The sequence below is a fragment of the Puma concolor genome, chromosome B1, assembly GCF_028749965.1.
Source record: "Puma concolor isolate L17-30 chromosome B1, mPumCon1.1.hap2, whole genome shotgun sequence".
Lineage (NCBI taxonomy): Eukaryota > Metazoa > Chordata > Mammalia > Carnivora > Felidae > Puma > Puma concolor.
Window position 1 is genome coordinate 188,947,675 of NC_141670.1, and position 19,289 is coordinate 188,966,963.

Genomic DNA, 19,289 nt, shown 5'->3' on the forward strand with positions numbered 1-19,289 from the left:
TCAATATTTCTTTAGATCTAGGCCATCTTCTCTATCCCCTACCCCAGTAATCCTCTGATGTTCCAGGAGCCTGAAAATGTATGTATATTACTCAGAAAGCAGAAATAGGAAAGCCCTCAGCCAGTATTCCCTACATCAATTGGACAAAGAGAGAATCTTACACATAGAAGTTGGTGGGCACTATAGACTCTAAAGGAATATCATTCTTGTGCTTCTCAATCCCACCAAGAAGGATGACAGTAATATAAGACAGACCTATGCAGAAGTCTCTAATGTATTGGGGTTCTTTGGTGAGTGAAAGGAACATTTATAGAAATAATGGAGGGTGTTTCTCTTCCCTACAAATCATAATATATAATTAATATTAATATAGTTTCCAAAAAGAACTACTGTATAGTATGATTAGAGCTCAAAAATGGCTGTGGCATATGGCATGCTATTTAACAAAGTTGTGTAAATAATGATTTATCCTCATTTTATTTTTTATTTAATTATTTTTTTTAAAGTTTATTTATTTTGAGAGAGAAAGTATGAGCAGGGGAGGAGCAGAGAGAGAAAGAGAGAATCCCAAGCAGGTTCTGCACTGTCAGAACCATGGCATGAACCCTGAGATCATGACCTGAGCCGAAATCAAGAGTTGAATGTTAAACTGACTGAGCCACCCAGGTGCCCCTGTTTATCCTCATTTTAAGGAGAAGATGTAACATGAGCAACCAGGGCTACACAACTACTAAATATCATAAACTAGACTCAATTATGAGGGATTTTAACAGCAATATTTTGTCCTCACATTTATTCACATCATGTATACTTATTACATACTTGCTATTTTTAAGTACTGGGCTCATTTATAATTTAAGTATTTGGGTCCTTCCTTACGTCTATAGAAGAATAAATTTCAATGAGAGCAGGTAGAAAAATTTCCTTGTGCAGAATTTCAATATCCAGAAATCTCAGTTAATGAGAGGCTCGGAACATTACTGGGGTCTTATGAGCCTACACCTCCTAACAGAGGGCACATAGAGGGTGCTCAGCCAATAATCCTTGCTGATAAAGATAATCCTGGGGCTTTCCATGGTCATGAAATGCCACCTGATAGTGTAATAAGCACAGGAGCATTTTGGTGCAAAGTTGGTGTTAAGGACTGAATTGTGTCCCCCTCAAATTCATGCACTGAAGTCTGAACCTCCAGGACCTCAGAATGTGCCCATATTTTGGACATAGGGTTTTTAAAGAGGCAGTTAAGTTAAAATGAGGTCATTAGAGTGACCTTAATCCAATATAATTGATGTCCTTATAGGAAAGGAAATTACAACACAGAAGCACTTAGAGGAAAGACCATGTGACGACATGGGGAGAAGACGGCCATCTACAGGTTAAGGAGAAAGGCCTCAGAAGACACCAACGCTACTAATACCTTGATCTCAGATTTCTAGTCTCCAAAACTATGAGAAAATGAATTTCTGTTGTTTAAGCTACCCAGTCTGTGGTACTTTGTCATGGCAATTCCAGGAGACCAACACAATTTAACTGCTCAACTAACACAATTGAACTCAAAGCTATGCATTCTAACTCATAATAAAATTGTTTATTTATGTGCCAAAGTACTTACTTAAGGTAACACTCATGGGGCCTGAAGAGGCTGAAATATAATCAAACAGTATCAAAGGGCTCCATGAATATTCATTTGGCTCTAAGCACAATCTTGATACTGACATGTAATGATGCATCCCTCCTTTCACTTACACTTGTAATTTTTATGAATCTTGGTCTACAATCCTAGATGCAAAAGAAATTTACCTTTATTCTTAAATTGAAATGACTCTCTCCACCCCATTTGGTTGTGACAGAATAAAATGAATTTCAGCCCAGCTGAGGCTCCTGTACACTTTCTCTAGAATTGTATCAATTTCTCAGGGACTTAAGAGGTATTTAATGATGGGTGTGCTTACACAGTATCACATATGAGGGAATATCATTTCTCAATGTGTTCATTTTTATCTGTTATACAGATTGCTGCTATGTTGTACCTCCCTCTTCGCTTTAGGGTCTTCTGAGTCTGAATATGTTTTTGCTAATTTTGGATCATCTGGCATTCAGGAATCCCTCCAATATTATTGGGTCATGCTGTTTCTTGGAAACTGTGAGCCCCTTCACTTTTTCTGCCCCTTTTGGGCCACTAGATTCCTTTAATTACTGGTTTTGTCCTTTGCTACTATGGGGAGTTGATTGAAACTTCCAGTTCATGCACAATACTTATTTTCTCCTTATCTATGTTAAAGAACTTTTATTTTGTTTAGGAGAAGCAATATGACCAACAAGAGACTATACTTCTTTCCATTCTTGCAACCAAATGTAGTGATGTGACTAAATCTTGGCCAATTAAGATATATGTGGAAGTTGTTGGATGGGACTTTCAAAGGGGACATGTTCTTTTGATCTTTTTACTTCCTTCCTTTTTAAAAATATGAATGTAATTGCTCATGAAGTCATTTTGGAGCATAAGAAACATGATAAGAATGGTGATAAAGAAACTTGTTACCTGATGATGCGAGAGCTCCTATAACTGGACTTCTTGAGTAAACAAACAAACAAACAAACAAATAAAACTCTCTTATTTGTCTGAGTCTCCCTTATTGTGAAGTTCTGTTACAGATAGATGAACCAAATTCTAATTGATACCCTGTTATCTCAGGAATGAACTCTTAGACTAACCATGCAATGATTTTTATACTCTGGGATCTTGTCTTATCTTGGGTCTGCTTGGGAATGGAACGCAAATCCACTCTTGTTTCAGATTCTTTCTAAACATATCTTGTTGTTGTTGTTGTTTTAAATCTCTTCCCTCTAAGGTGTGGTCCCTGAAAGATTGAGTAGTTATTGGCCATTTTCTCAAGGAAATACTGGCATCTAATTCATCCTTCCTTCCTCTGCAATCAACCCTTTCTGTCTGCAACCATTGTTATCATTTTCTATTCAGCAGGGTGTAGTACTAAAAGCATAGGGTCTAAAGCCAGATTGCCTAAGGTTGAATACTGGATCTAGCATTTAGTGTATGTGTGAACTTGGAATGGCTCTCTGTGCCTCAGTTTTCCCATCTATAAATAAACGGTACACAATTCATACAGAAATTATAAGACAACTCTTGTAAAAGACTTAGAAGTGGGTCTGCAATATAACAAGTGCCCAACATATTTTAGCTATCATCATCATCATCATCATCATCACTTTTGGGAATATAAATTCATATTTATACATCATCAGGTATACCATTAAATGTACCGTGTTTCTTAAAGACTTTCCAATTGCTTAGAGACACTCAACTTTAAATAAACAAAGAAACAACTCCTTATCCCCTGTTGAACACTCTCTCTTGAAAGCAATGAGCATAGAACAGGATACCCGACTAATTGTATGAAAGGCCACTGTATACAAACAAACATGGAGGAAAAAAACTGGTTAACATTTTGAAGTAATATCTATTTCATACTAATATTTTCTTTTCAAATATTTGATTTAGCAAATCTCTTGATAAAGCCACTGCATGAACCACAATCTAGTATTGTGAAAAGAGCCTAGAATTTGGTCAGGTGACCAACTGTCCCAGTTTGTCCAGGATTGACAGGATGAAAAACTAAAAGGATACATGATTCAGTGCTAAAATGGAAAGCCCTGAGAAACTGACCACCCTAGATTTATATGAAATAGATCTGGGATTAAAGCCTGGCATCTCCATTTCTTAAAAAAAAAAAATTTAATGTTGATTTATTTTTGAGAGAGACAGAGACAGAATGCGAGTGGGTTAGGGGCAGAGAGAGAGGGAGACACAGAATCTGAAGCAGGCTCCAGGCTCTGAGCTGTCAGCACTGACCCTGACGGGGGGCTCGAACTCACGAGCTGTGAGATCATGACCTGAGCCGAAGTCGGACGCTCAACCGACTGAGCCACCCAGGCGCCCCATGGCATCTCCATTTCTCAATGGAGGAAGCTAGTATAATTCCCCCTTTCATGCCATTCTATACACAAACTACTATACTTCACCTGTTTGGTTTTCAGTTTATTCATCTGAAAAATGGGAATAATAGTATAATGTACCTTGTGTAAAGAATTTAGTATAGAGAAATGGTAATTATTTTTAATAAATATGATTTCCCTTCACTCTATGTGATACTTGAAGACTACATTTCCCCAGTAATAAACCCGAGGAATTCAGGGCAGAACTCACTATCCAGGCGTCTTCAGTCATGTATGACCTGAATGAAACTTTTAACAAAAACAAATGGCATACTGCACTTTCAACAGTGATATGCAGAAGCCTTCCATAAAAGACCCTATTTTAAAACCAATGAAAAGAAACTCCATCACTCTAGTTGAATGAATATAGTCATCAGCAACTGAAAATGGAAATTAGTTAGCAGAGGGTCCCTGGAAACCTGTGGAGAAATGACTTAATAATCACGGTGACTGAGACAGAGGTTTCCTTTTTTACCATAGCAAATAAAAAGAAATGTGAAAAATATACTTCCTCGGGCTTTTAGAAATAGCTTACTTAAAACTAACTTATTTATAATAGATACTTACAATAGAAAAGTGACTAGGGAAAAAATAATCTGAATTCAGAAGAGGATGCTGAACCACATCTTACACATGCCAGTACATCTATTTTAATAAGCATAAACATTCAGTTACTCATTGTGGTCATGAGGTGACGTTTGCTTCTTAATCAACTATTCTGCCCACTGAGAAAATACTTTATCTGTCACCAATTTTCCTAAGAAAGAGGGTTTTCTATATCATTCATTCCCATGTCCTTTCTTTGATCTGTTATGGAAGCCCAAATTGGAGGAAAATTTACTCTGGCCGGTACACGGTAGCCCCTCTCCTTACCCCAAGCTGCTGACTGCCTAATACGTACATGGAGATGAGACCTTTCTCTGCAAATTGAACCGAGCAACTGACATGTATAGAATGTATTTGAATAGAAACATGCCAAGTCATCTTAGAACAATATAGCGGGTCTCTAGTCAATAAAACCAAACTGTAACCCTGCCGATTATATGTAAAAAGGATAAAGAAACAACGAATCTTCCAGAGGAAAAATTATGGGAGCAAAGAAACAGGAGTCAAAGAGTCAGTGCTTGGAAATGTCCACATGCGAACCTTAAAGTCAGAGTACTTGGTTTGGCCAATCAGAACGGTCCTCTTCCCAGAGCATGATGAAATTAAATGTTGGTCTTCTTATAGTAATGGAATCCAGCTTCTGGAGAAAATATTTTCATCATACTGAAGACACGCATTGACTTTATTGGCCACTTGCCACTTTAAAAAAAAATAATTTATTCTATTGCAGTAGTCCGCTCAGGCTGCCATACAGACGACCACAGCCTGGGTGGCTGAAACAACAGAAATTTATTTTCTGAATTCTGGAGACTGAAAGTCCCAAGATCAAGGTGCCAGCAGGATTGGTTTTTGGTGAGACCTCTCTTGCTGGCTTACAGGCGGCTACCTCTCACTGTGTCCTCACATGGCCTTTTCTTTCTGTGCCCACACTCCTGGTACTTTTTTTCTCTTTTTATAAAGGCGTTTCATTTGACCTTTATCTCCTCTTAAAGGTTTTATCTCCAAATATAGTCACATTAGGAGTTGGACTTTCAACATATGAATTGGGGGGAACCCAATTCATTTCATGTGTTATGAACTGTGGTATCTGTGTGAGTTGGCCAAAACCTATGTATTTAGGGCAATTTTTTTCTATAATACCAAATAACTGAGAGGACTTCCAATAATTTGATATTAGTCAGATACTTTTGATTGAGTTAACATTTTCAAGGTACTGTCCATAGACCATGTTCATCAAAAATAACTGGGAAATTTGTTTAAAATTCAAATTTCGGGACCTCATTCATACCTGCTAAATCAGAATCTCTGGGACTAGGAGAAGAGAATTATCATTTTTAATGACTTTCCTAGACATTTATAAAAATATATTTCAAAATACAGAAAACCAACTATGGACAGATTATCCTAGGTTTGGTTAGTTTTGAGTTTCAAGATATTAGGAAAAAAAATGTTCCTGGGACTCAAAATAGAAATATGAATCATAGACTATAGCTCGGGAGATATCTAGATTTATATTAAGACTTCCAGAATGCACCCCGTACAAAATAAGCTTCTTATCACGGTGTACCATACCCCTTAAAATCTTATAATCGGGCCCTGGTTACCTCTGAGTTTTAGAGAGTTCAAAAGGTCAGCTTCTTTTCATGTCTCAAAAGGAGGAGGGGTCTAAATCCATAAAAACATAATCTGATTATTCATTCTTTCAATATGCCATATTCTGACAACCTTCCAATAATCCTATGTGGCTAAATTATAGGAATAGAAGAAATGGAGGGTGAGTCTTATCATAGACTTCTGGTCAGCATAGAGTATCAGGACATATTTTTCACCCTTTTTCTGTCTAGTCGGAGATAACCATGTATTTACCAGTGGGTTTAAGCAGCTAAGCAAAAGCCTAGCCTTAACCCTAGGTGATCTTACCCCGAACACTTGCAGAGCCTAAATAGAGACTTATGTACCACATGTCTAAATGTTTAAAAGTTGTATGCTAAACTCACAAGACTATAATAAAGCATATTTAGTACAATGGCGTGAGAATAAATGTTTAACAGCTGAGACTCTGAAGGGGGCAGGGAAGAGGTGGGGATGCTGATTTATAGCATTTGCTGATTTCTATGGTGTAAATATTCCAGTTTCAAGCAACCGACATGATACCACTGAACATGGCACTGGGATAAGATGACAGCAGTCAATTCACCTGAGACTTTGTAAACTGACTCTAGCACACCACTGAATCCATCTTCCCCGTAATGGACATACCTTCGTAATAACTTCTAAGTCCTGGTTCAAATGTCAAGATCATAGACTTCTGAGAATTCTACACCAGAAATGAGCCCCTTCTGCCACTGGCCTCTGGCAACACATCTCATGTCCAGAAACAACCTACCCCTTCTTTTCTCAACCCTGGGTCCATCTTTTATAGCTAAGGACCCCATATGTTTACATGTTGACAACCCAGACATATCTCTACACTTCATCCACACAGATCCTATGCAGCCCCATTTCCTGCAAACAGTTGTCCGTCCCTTGGACACCTCTTAGGATGTCTCACTTCATGGAGAAAAGTATGACCCTGGGACAGCCAAAGAAGAGGTCCTTAAACGTTGGAGCCAGGGCAGTGTCCCTTGCCTGAATCTGAGACTGAAACTAAAACCCTAAGAGCAATAAACTTCAGGCACTGTTCCCTAAGTCTCCAGGCATAAATGGCCTCTGCAATATTGATTAATAAACTTGAGCATCTAATTACCCAGTTAAAAGATTTTCTGAGTCACTTTCCAGTTATGAGAGTAGCAGCAACATTGGGTAGCCAGGAACTCCTTGGTGTGTGACAGGAGAAGCCGTGAGAAGAAAGTGAGATTCCTGTATGTTCCGGAGGAGCCTTGTCTGGTCTTGGGAATGATTTCTAATACCCTTTCTAGTTATCCCACCCATTTTTTAACCTTCACTTTGCTTCCTTCTGTCCTCTGTGTCAGTAACCTCTGAAGGTGCCAAGCTATTTCTTAGTACTCTACCTTTGCTGGAAATGTTGTTTCATCTGAATGCCTCCTATCTCCCCTGCCTCTGGTCTGTGCAACACCATTGCCTGGATGATGACCATTCAGCTTTTTAGACACTATGCAGGTGCCATCCTAAGGGAACTTCTTAAAAAATTTTAAAAAATGTTTTTAATGTTTATTTGTTTTTGAGAGAGAGAGAGACAGACAGATCGAGACAGAGCATGAGCAGGGGAGGGGCAAAGAAGGAGGGAGGCACAGAATCCGAAGCAGGCTCCAGGTTTTGAGCTGTCAGTACAGAGCCCAACAAGGGGCTGGAATTCACAAACCGTGAGACCATGACCTGAGCCGAAGTTGGACACTTAACCAACTGAGCCACCAGGCGCCCTGAAATTCTCAAATTTTTACACCAATGCGCTGAATCCAGAGTATACTGACCATAGTTCTAAAGATCTAGGATGCAGGTCCATGAAGGGAAAATTCCTCTTCTTCTTCTTCTTTTTTTTTTTTTTTTTTTTTAAGATTTCCTGTTTTATGTTTTTGCTTTTCTTTTTTTTTTTTTCTTTTTTTTTTTTTAACGTTTATTTTTGGGACAGAGAGAGACAGAGCATGAACGGGGGAGGGGCAGAGAGAGAGGGAGACACAGAATCGGAAACAGGCTCCAGGCTCTGAGCCATCAGCCCAGAGCCCGACGCGGGGCTCGAACTCACGGGCCGCGAGATCGTGACCTGGCTGAAGTCGGACGCTTAACCGACTGCGCCACCCAGGCGCCCCTCCTGTTTTATGTTTTAAAAAATCAGCATCAACATTAATAAATTATACCATCATCATGGTTGTTGTTACAGCTTTATGTTTCTGTCTTATGCATTTGATGGGTTCTAGGTTCCTTGAGGAAAAATTTTCTGCCATACTCATTTTGTAACATCAACATTTAGCAATGTTTGGTACACTATAAGACTCAATAAATCTCTATCAAATGAATACATAAATGAGTGATTGAACACTTAGTGAGGAAGGGAAGAAGGAGGAAAACTAGGAAGGAAGGAAGGTGTAAAATAATGGAAGGAAGAAAATCAGAGACTATATTAATGAATAAATTAAAGGATCCCAGAAAATAATTCGTTATAGTTTGAGGATAATAATCACAAGGACTTTTGTAAAATACCAGGAATAATTTAATATTGTAATATAAATAATTAGTATTTATAACATTCTATTTCTGTATGTTGTTGAGTAGCAAAGTATTAAATGGTATAAAGGTTTGTGGACAGCATGCTTTTGGTATAATTTGACAATGTCAGAAAAGCAAAGTTAGTTATGGCATAGGCTGCTCGACAAAAGTCCAAATGTTCACAGATGACGATCTTTGGGGGCCCCAATCTGGGAAAAGTCTCTTGTAGAAAACATAAGGTGTCCTACCGAAGAAATAAAAACTTAGTGCTCACTTTTTTTACCATTAAATATCATTGAAGAGTCTTGTCAGAGAGTGTTTTGTTGGTACTTCTGTTTTTAAAACATGCTCTTAAGGGCATTGGTATCCGGCGACAAATTACTAACTACTTAGCAGACACATGGAAACTAGGAAAACTTAAATTGACAAAGAATTCACACTTAGATAATCAAAAGTCTGAACAAATAGTTTAAACAAAGCCGTGGGTAATGAAGGTACTAATGTAGGTACTGAACCCCCATTTTTTCCCAAGAGAAATATAGTTATTGTTGTTATTTTTAACGATAAATTAACATGCACTCATAAAAAATTCAGTAAGAAATAGTTTTGTATATTTCCTTCCACATTTTTCTGTGGACATACTGCATGTTTTGTATATATTCAAATTTCTTCCATTATTTTTAATATACACATACTGTTATTTAACCTACTGTTTTCACCCAACAATATACCACTGATATACTCTCCCATCGATAAATGCAAACTCATGCCACCAGTATTAACTGTATAAAATTTTACCCACAATCTATCAAAGTACCTTCATCTTGATGGATGGATATCTAAAAATTCCTCATTTGATTTCCCATTTTTTAACCTTGAAACTGATGAATATTTTTATTCATATACAATCGCTCTGTACTAGCCCAATTTAGATAAATTTCTAAGAGTTGAACCCTTATGACATGTAGAATTTGACTTAACATTTAATATTAAAAAAACTTTTTGATAATGTGAAGTCACCAGGAATTCCTGTGTTCTACCTCTGGGATATATCCTGAATATGACTCCTTATCACCAAATCTGCCATTTTCACCCTCGTCCAAGCCTTCATTATCTCTTTCCTGGACCACTGCAATGGCTGCCTTCCACTTTTGCATCCATGCTGTGTATTCTCGACATACAAGTCAGAGAGAGTCTTTAAAATTATGAGTCAGATCACGTAATTTCCCTGTGTAAAAATCTCCAATGGCTTCTCGTCTCACTTAAAGTATAACCCGGTCTCCTTATTCTGATTAAAGCTCTGAAGGACCCCTGTATAAATCCCTGCTTAAATCCTTAACTCTCTGTCATGCCTTTCTTCCCCTTCTCTCACTGGACTTGTTTCTTCTGCACAGGAAGTTAAAGTCTGTCCCTCCATTGGGTCTCTGCACTCGCTCTTCTCTTAGCCTCAAATGCTCTTATCCTTCCTTTGAAGATGGCTCAATCCACCTGGTAATTCAGATCTTAATGTCAGCTTCTTAGAAAAGTCTTCTCTGACCATCCTAGTATCTATTCATAAAAACAACCTTCTGGTCATTCTCTAACATGTCATGTATTCTGTGTCTCAGTTAAGCATTTATCACTCTGTGAAATTCTTGTTTATTTCCTTATTTACTTGTTTAAAAGCTGGCTCTCCCCCAGTGGAGCGACATTTCTGTAAGAGCAGAAGTGTTTGTCTGCGTATTCCTTTCAATACCTGGAAGGTAGCAGGAGTTTGGTATTTTTTAACTGAATTCATGTTGCTCCTGGTGTTTCTACTTAGACTTAAGATGTACACTGAGGTGAAGGAGCATAGGCTGCAAAATAAGTGCTCATTGAAAACAAATCAGACCTGTACTGGAATGAAATTGTCATCATGAAAGCATTTGTCCGGGAAGGCTAAGTATAAGGTGGCTAAGTACATATTAACTGTTATACTTTGTGAGCACAGGGCAGCCTTTTTCATCCAATCTAGATTTTTAAAAACTCTGCTTCAAATCATAAGGCATTAAGGGACACAAATAAGAACCTGTAGTCCAAACTTTGGCACATCGATCACATGGTTCATTTTATGGTGGTGCCACGCAGGTTTTGTGCAACTTCGGATTTAAGAAACTGCAGCTCAGAGCTATTCCATTAGGTTCAAGTGAATTGGGCAGCTTTATATGCTCCAGTGGTATTCCTGATTTGGAGAAACACTCTGGAAGCATTCCTCAGAAATATCAAGGATCTCTTTGTTAAGAAGATTAAAGAGATTGTTAAGATTTGCACATCTATATTTTTCTTTACTAAAAGACTGTATGCTCTTTCAAGGCTAGAACTGTGTCATATATTTCTGGTAACAGAAAAAAAAATAATGGAATTAAGTACATTGCAATTCTTTATTCCTTGGCATTCACATTCCAATGATCAACCAGGCATGTTGTTTTCTATATTGTGTGTTATTATCAATCAGCACTCTATCAGACCATCAATAAAACGGTCTAAGAACTGCTCTGCAGATAGATCCAGAGAGGTGGGTCACTAACGTGTGACTAACCTCTTTCCTTTAGCCCCCCCCCCCCCCCCCGTGAATGATCTAAATGCCACAAAGAAATCCAGCCCAATGTGATGTCTCAATAGTCCTGTTCTCTTTGGTTTATCAGAGACCCTGAGCTTGGGCATGGCTCCAGCCCTGGGAGCAACTCATCCTAGTATCTATTAAGCTATGAGATGTGAGTCCTTGTCTCACTTTCCCGCTTGAAAGCATCCGTTTATGCTTATTTTCATCCTTCAATTGATGGATTGATATAGAAACTTAAATACGTCATTTGTTTTTCCATCCATTCCCTTTGTAGCTGTTGTGGCTTCACTTCTGTAGCCAGATTGAGTCCAGGGTGATTTTAAAGTCTAATAAAGCAAGGCAAATCTCTTCTCCCGGTTGTATTTTTTTTACATGTTTGTTAATATGCGGCAATCGGGGGAGAGATGAAGTCTGTGGCTCATTTTCAAGGGAGGAATCCAATTTGGATTTTATAGATGTTGCTGTCACTGGTCCGACATTGCTTTATTCTTTCACCAAGGATGAAGCATCAGGGTTTACTGCTGTTGCCGCTAATGGAGATCTCTCCGGCTGTTTGGGCTGAGAGCATTTCCGTTTTTATGTATTGGAGTAATTAGCCCTCCTGACCATATCTCAGGAAGTGTCTGGATTGGAGGATTAGGATAAACATCTTCAGTCAGGTTTTCTGAGTGTGATCAATGTGGGGCGTTAGCATCTCATTTGATGGGTTTTTATCAAGGCTATGGGGTTTCCTCACTCTCTCTTTGAAGGGGAGCTCTTTCATTTCTTGAATCACCAGGGCCAAGCTTAAATAACGGGGACAAAGTTAAAGATATTCTTTCAAGCAATTTAAATGTCCAGGGCCCTGCTTAATCATGGCTTCTGCCTGGGCCCTTTTCTAAGTACCCATAGAGGGATATGAACTCTGTCTCCCCTTTGAGAGAGACAGATTCTCTCTCAAAGTTGAGAGAACTGCGATTCTCAGAGACTCTCAAAAACACCATTTACCAAATTCAACTTCTGCGCATATCTTAGAATTGACTAGGCTGATGATTCTTTGAGGAGAGACACCATGCCCTTTATTCCACGTGTTATTTCTTTCTACAAGGTATTTATGGATCATTGGCTAGTCATTAGATAATCTCCAAGGTGCTGAGGATATAGTAATAAGCATAATAGATAAGGGCCATGCTTTTAAAAAGCTTGTATTTTAGTCAAGCAGAAAGGTGATAAACAAATTAGGGAGAAAATAGTAGTATCAGTGATAATTACTTTGAGGAAAATAGCTCTTGTAATAAAAGGTGTCTATGACAGAGGGTGGTGGCAACATTGGATTTAAGACCTAAAAGACAGTAAGATCTGGATGGAGTGAATTATGAGCACTCCACCCCTTTACTACCTACTATGTGACCTTAAGAAAATTACTTGTTCTTCCTGAGTCTGTTTCTCCAGTTACTATCTGAGGATAAGAACAACAGGTTGTAGTAGGTAAATAAGTTAATACATATACATCACAAAGCCTTACACATAAAAGCACTCAATAACTGCTGCTATCTGATCATCATCATTGTTAATATTATTTCCCCTCTTGAAACACTTAGATTTTATTCTATTTTCATAGTAAAATCATTGTCGTGTTTTCAGCATGACATGCACTTGAATTACAAAGGAGGTTTAGCATAGTGAGTGCTAAGTAGTTCATTTCATATCCCATAATTTTTTTTCCTGAAAACTCTAAGTAATTTAGATGAGCTCCTCCATGGCCTGCTTGGTCTGTACTTTCCATCGCAGAGAATATAAAATATAGGACATGGACCTTGGCTTCAAGTATATTGCCATTGTTTGAGGGTTTTATGAAGGTTTTTTGTAGCTTTTTTTCTGGAATGCATCAAATCAGCTCCTTTCTTTTGATTGGCAATGCTGTATCAGTTCTCCTTCTTTCATGAAGAATGATAATGTCGGCAAATAAATCTGAAAAAAAAAAAGGAACAGTAATAGTCAACCACATAAGGTTGGTCAAACAAATTATAAGCATGAATACTTCTATCAATAAAGATCAAGTTGAATAACAAATCATGACATGATCGATTTTATAAAAATAAAGTAGATTATAAAAAATTATGGAAGGAAATGCTTCAAATGTTAATAGTGAGTCTGCATAGTGAGATGGTAGGGTTATGGATTACTTTAATTTCCTTCTTTGAACTATTCTATATTGTCTGAACATCTCAAGAAAAATATGCATTTGTTGTTTTGTAATCCAATAAAGTAAATTATTAGCAAGATTGAAGAAATGAGGATATGCGTAATCACTACAAAATAAATTCAAACAAAATGACAGATTATGTAACTTAACAAGATGCATGCCTAAGCTAAAATATGGACCACATTTTCAGCTAAGCCCTGATATCTTCCATGGTCCTAAGACAATGGGCTCTGTTTTGAAGAAACAAAGAAAGTATCCTCTAGTTCTTGTCTAGCCTTTTCCCAACTCAACATCATACAGATAAGAAATGATTTGACTGTTCACTTGTTACAGGGCCCTACTAATTTCTCTGCACTTCACTGTCTATACTTATGTGATCAAAATAGACTTGAATATGATGAGGGTTGAGAAGAACGTTCTATTTCCTTTGCTTTGTCCTACTCTGAACTGCCCTTCAATTCCTTCCAAGTATACTCAGAGTGTACTTCTGCTATAATCACTGACACATAAGTTGTTCCTACCAGCCCCTGGGCTCCATGAAGCCTGAGACGTGGTCTAACTGAATTTCATATCCGTGGTGCCTGTCCAGAACCTGGCCTATTCGTGCTCTACAAAATGTTTGTAGAATTTATTGAGCTGCTGCCATTTGCTCCCCAAGTCTCGTTTGATGTCATAAGTGTGGGTGCTGTTAAATTCTTAAACTTGGGACTCCAAAAGAACCTGAGAGCCAAGTTGTTCATTTCCCTAAGGACAACTTTATATTGTACTAACATTTCAAGGAGTGCTTTGCTTTCCGGCTTTCTTCTCCTGTTTAGAAAGTCCTAGCAATGAAATGCTTTCGAAAGCAGATCCATGTCTGGCAAAATCTTTGTTTTCTGACTGGGAACAAGAAATTAAACTCTCAACAAAAGAGCAATTCTCTACCTGCAGCCAGAGTACAGAGCTTTAATGTAAATGACAATTGCAGGAGATCTTAAAAAGGAGATTGGAGGGGAGGGTGATGTCATGTGACAGGATTTCTACTCTGACTCAGTGCTTCTCTTTGGCTTTTAGATGAGTTGAATGACAGGTAAAGCACAGGGCTGCGGCTGCCAGGAAAAATAAATGTGGGTAATTTTAATCATTTGTTCAAGTCTTTAAATATCCTGTATAGCTTTCAGGCACAAAGCAATCTTCCTATAGAGAAACAAACCCAGGATGTGGCTACAAGGTACAGTTCTACCCCTTTGTGTTAAAGTGCCTTAATGATCTGGAAAAAAATAGATTTGCATGAATGCTACTTATGGAAAGCACTTAACACAATAGTTACTCAAGACAAACTTCAGCACAAGTAGACGTAACTGATATGATGAGTCATCCTATGTGGTTTAAAGCCACCACAAGTGAATGTCTTTTAATTCAGCCGTCGTGAGCCCAGAACATCTTTTAGAAGACTTTGAGAGTACCCATGGCATTGACAAAATGTATTTAGCTATTTAGCTATTAGATTGAATCGTAAGATTGAAGGACAGTCCGATTTAAAAATGATTCAGGTGAGTGGCATACAGATGCCAAAGCTTCTATTCAGATCAGCTTAGATCTTTTCTTTTGCTTTCCTGGTCTCATATCATAAGTTATACACATACACACAGGGTGACATCATCTTAAGATCTGAGTAATATAGTCAGGTTGGAAATACAATTGGCAGCAATATCTCCCCATGTGAGCGCATTAGTGATGCTTACATAATCTTCTGGCATCTAGTCATTCTCTGGAGTAAGAAGTATGGTTTTCTGCTTCAGTTTCGTGCCTTTAGTTTGGAAAAACCTTTGATCTTTGAAGACAATACAGTGTAAGATGTTTGTTACTATGCTGGCTATGTCTTTGATGCTTCTCTTAAAACTATTTGGAGATATCCTGGAATATCTCAACCGTGAGTGAGAAAGCCCAGCCTGACTGCCATTACTACGCCATGGCAGTCGTTACTAATTGAACATGGCGTTCCTTCCTGTTGACATCAAACAAAAGCAAAATCCTTCTCAGTCGAGGCTCTAAGAAGACACAGCAAATCAACTATAATGATCATAGGCAATAGAAATCTACTTTTTATGTCAGATGACCTAAAAATCAAGGCGGTGATTCTCAGGTATCCACCTTTACCTGAAGGAACATTTGGTAACATCAGGTTCTACAATAGCAATTATTAATACAGGGTTTCATTTTATATTGCTTATCACCTTATTTTTCTAGTATTTTAATGCATTGTTTCCGTATCATATATTCTTTTTTATTTTTCATTCCTTGTAGAACCCAACACAATGTGGAGCCACTGTAGTGCAATCGATAAACATTGGCTGAGCAATGAATTCATATGGTGGTTATTTGCCTAAAAGCTGTATTGGTTTAAAGGAAAGAATTTTGTACCAAGAGCCAAAGCATTTGGGTTCTATTCCCCTTTATACCTGCAAATAGCTGTGGTTTGGAACAAGCCCTTCAACTTCTCTGGACCTCGGTTTCCTTGTTTATGAAAATGGAGTGATGAATTAACATTTGCAAAAACCTCTTCCATTGGAAAATACATTAATTCTTCTGAAGGGGTGACTATTCCAGCATTTTTAAAGGGATAAGGTACAGAACATATCTATTTTCAAAGGTATAACTCTTTCCTTTGTCTTTCCACTTTTATTCTCCCTATCTCCCACATTTGTTTTCACAATTTTACATTGACTACTCCAATCTGGGGTAGATTTTGCCTCTGAGAAATGGCAAAAACATCCCTCTTCTATGCACATTCCATCAAACACACACACAATGATAACTAATAAAGAAATTCCCTTGAGTCATTGATTCCCTAAAATTTGGACTTACTACCAAAAGAAACTAGTAGAGACCAAGTAATCCCACTGGACTCACATCCAGAGAAAACTTCCCCGGTCCTCAAATCATTTCCTACAGCGTTTGTATATACTATCCACTTTCCTAGAAAAACCCTTCACCAGGAAAATTCCTATGCCTTCTTCAAGATCAAGTCAAAATGCCAGCTCCTCAATGAAGATTATAATTCCACTTGGCAGTTGGACACTCTGTCCTTAGTGTTTTAACTGTGCCTCTACGGGAGCAGTTGCATGGTGTAATTTTTAAAATAACTTTTTAAATGTCTGTCTCTCTCCACAACTTAAAACAGTCATAATTTAGGTACATCAAGTTTATTTTACAAGGATATATTGGACATGCTCCTGTAAGATTCTGCTGCCCACCTAGTCTCCCATTCCAAGGTAAGTCCCAGGATGCTTTGCAGTGGCATTGTTGACCTCTTTCAATTACTATGAAAACTAGTCTCTGATACTGATGTATTTCAAGTTCAGAATCTTCCTCATGAATCTCCCTAAAGTTTTCAGTCTTCTTAAGAATGAAGCTTATCAGAGAAAATGGTGAACAAGAAGGCTTTAGGTCCTGTGATATAAATTTTTTTTTACAGATGAATAGATTATCATATTTTAAAACTAAAATCATAATTTTCCTTCAAGTTACTTTCCTAATTATCTGCATATATTGCCAAAGAAACTGTGGTCTAAATTCTTAGAACCCTGTTCCTGGTTTTATCATCTTCATAAGAATGCTGACTTAGACAAGGAACTGACTGGCATTTGACAATTCCCAAAGGATTTACTTTCAAAGTATGGCATTTTGCATTAATTTTCGCATCTCTAAATTTACCTCAGATGTCTATCTTCACATGGTTATAAGTCTCTGTGTATGGATTTCCTATTTAACAGTACACTGGATCATAGGTTTAAAGCATCAATTAGAAAGTAGCCCAAAATAGCAAATGGACTTGCCAAATTGTTGGAAAGTGACTTTTTTTCTTTTTTATCTCCACCAACAGCTCTTCTTAGACAAATCATCATTATTGGTGATCTCTGACAACAGACCTTTCTATGTCTGATTCTGTCATTTACTTGGTAGACATGTTGACTGCAACAAACAATCCCCTATCATCAAGTTTTCCAGATGTTTGCACAGCGGGTTCAGTGTTTTTAAACTATCTAAATGACGGTCCCAGATGACAAATGTTCATTTTCAAAATTAAAGCTTATTACGAATTACCTGCCAAGTACAATGTGTCAGGAGAGACTGAATGAATTAGAATTTTTGTCCATTGAGAATGAACGAATAAGAAAAAACATAAATGAGGCAAGCTATTACACATCCTGGAGGTACATAGAAAGAATTTTAAATAACAGTAATTTACTAAAAGCTGTTGCATTAATACTTATGACTTACTTAAAAAAAAAAAAAAAAAAAAGACCCATCCCTACCTTTTGTCATGAGTCAGGCTTCAACTTTTTTAATGAAAAAAAAAATAATGGTGAGGAAAGACAAGGATAATCTCTACTGTAAGCCTGTGTTTCCCTTTTTGGTCATCATCCACACAGGCTCAGCTTTGACATCCTGGGAGGAAAGAGCATGACCCAATACAGCCATCAAAGACTAAACTCAGTTCCCTCTTTACAGCCTTCTAGTGGTGTGGTTATTCCTGCTGGTTATTTATCCTTGACCTCTGCTCTACTCATCTATAATCTGGGAATAATAATACTTAAACAGGTTGTGGTAAAAACTGAATAAATAAACATAAGTAGATATGCTCTGTAAAGTATAAAGTACTATAAATATATGATGATGTCAGAATAACATTAGCTACCATATATTAATGACTTACTATGTGCCAGATACTATGTAAAGCTTCACATGTATTCAATCTTTTTCAATTTTCACTATTTGTTTAAAGTAGATGATATAATCTGCATTTCATAGATGAGAAAACTGAGTCTTGTATAGAGGTTAAGTAACTGGCCTAAGTAACTGCTAACTTGGGTTACACAGGATTGGAAACAAAATGTCTGAATCCTAAAACATGCATATAACCTCTCTCCTGTGCTACTGATCTTTGATCATTAAAGCCTAATGCCAGGTGATGCCACCTTGGCTCAGAATATTTTGGTGCTGCCATTTAAAATTGCCTTCAGATCCAAATTTATTGAGGCATGCAAAGCAAGCAGCCTGCTGACTCTATAAGACAACTTTTTTTTTTAACCCCCCAAAGCATCATCCAGTCTAATCATCCTGCATTCTAGGCAGGAAGGCAATGAATAACCATGGCCAAGAGTTCTATCTTTTAGAAGACTCTACAAGATTGAAATTCCTTTTCAAGATGGATGCGGATCTCTTTTCTTCACATCCCCATAGCTCTGGGAATAACATCAAATGTAACTCTAACCACATGATATTTTAACCGTTTACCTACATATACAACCTCTAAGTAGCCAGAATGTTTTAATGACTGTATCCCAGAACCAAGAATAGAAGTTGCATAGTAATATTTGAAGAATTGAATGATGCACATTTTCTTGTTGCCTAGGAAAATTTCGGTCCCAGATAAATATGACACCAGGCTGACCACAGAGTCAGAGATTGTTTCATAGGACAAAATAGAACATCTAGATTTTCCATCTTTAAAATTATAATCAGCAGCAGGAAGCAAAGCAATACTACTGTCCCTGTTATAGGAATCTAAAGGCTTTTTATAGAATGCACAGCAGCAAATGTTATCGCTATGCTTGAAAAAACCATTTTCATTATCAGATGCCTTTTTTTCCCAATTGATTATGACTTTTCCTTTAAAAAATGCATTTAAGCAAAATTTTTCTATGCTTGATTTAGCCCAAGGGAAAATTTGGGGGGACTAAGAAGGGAGAGAGT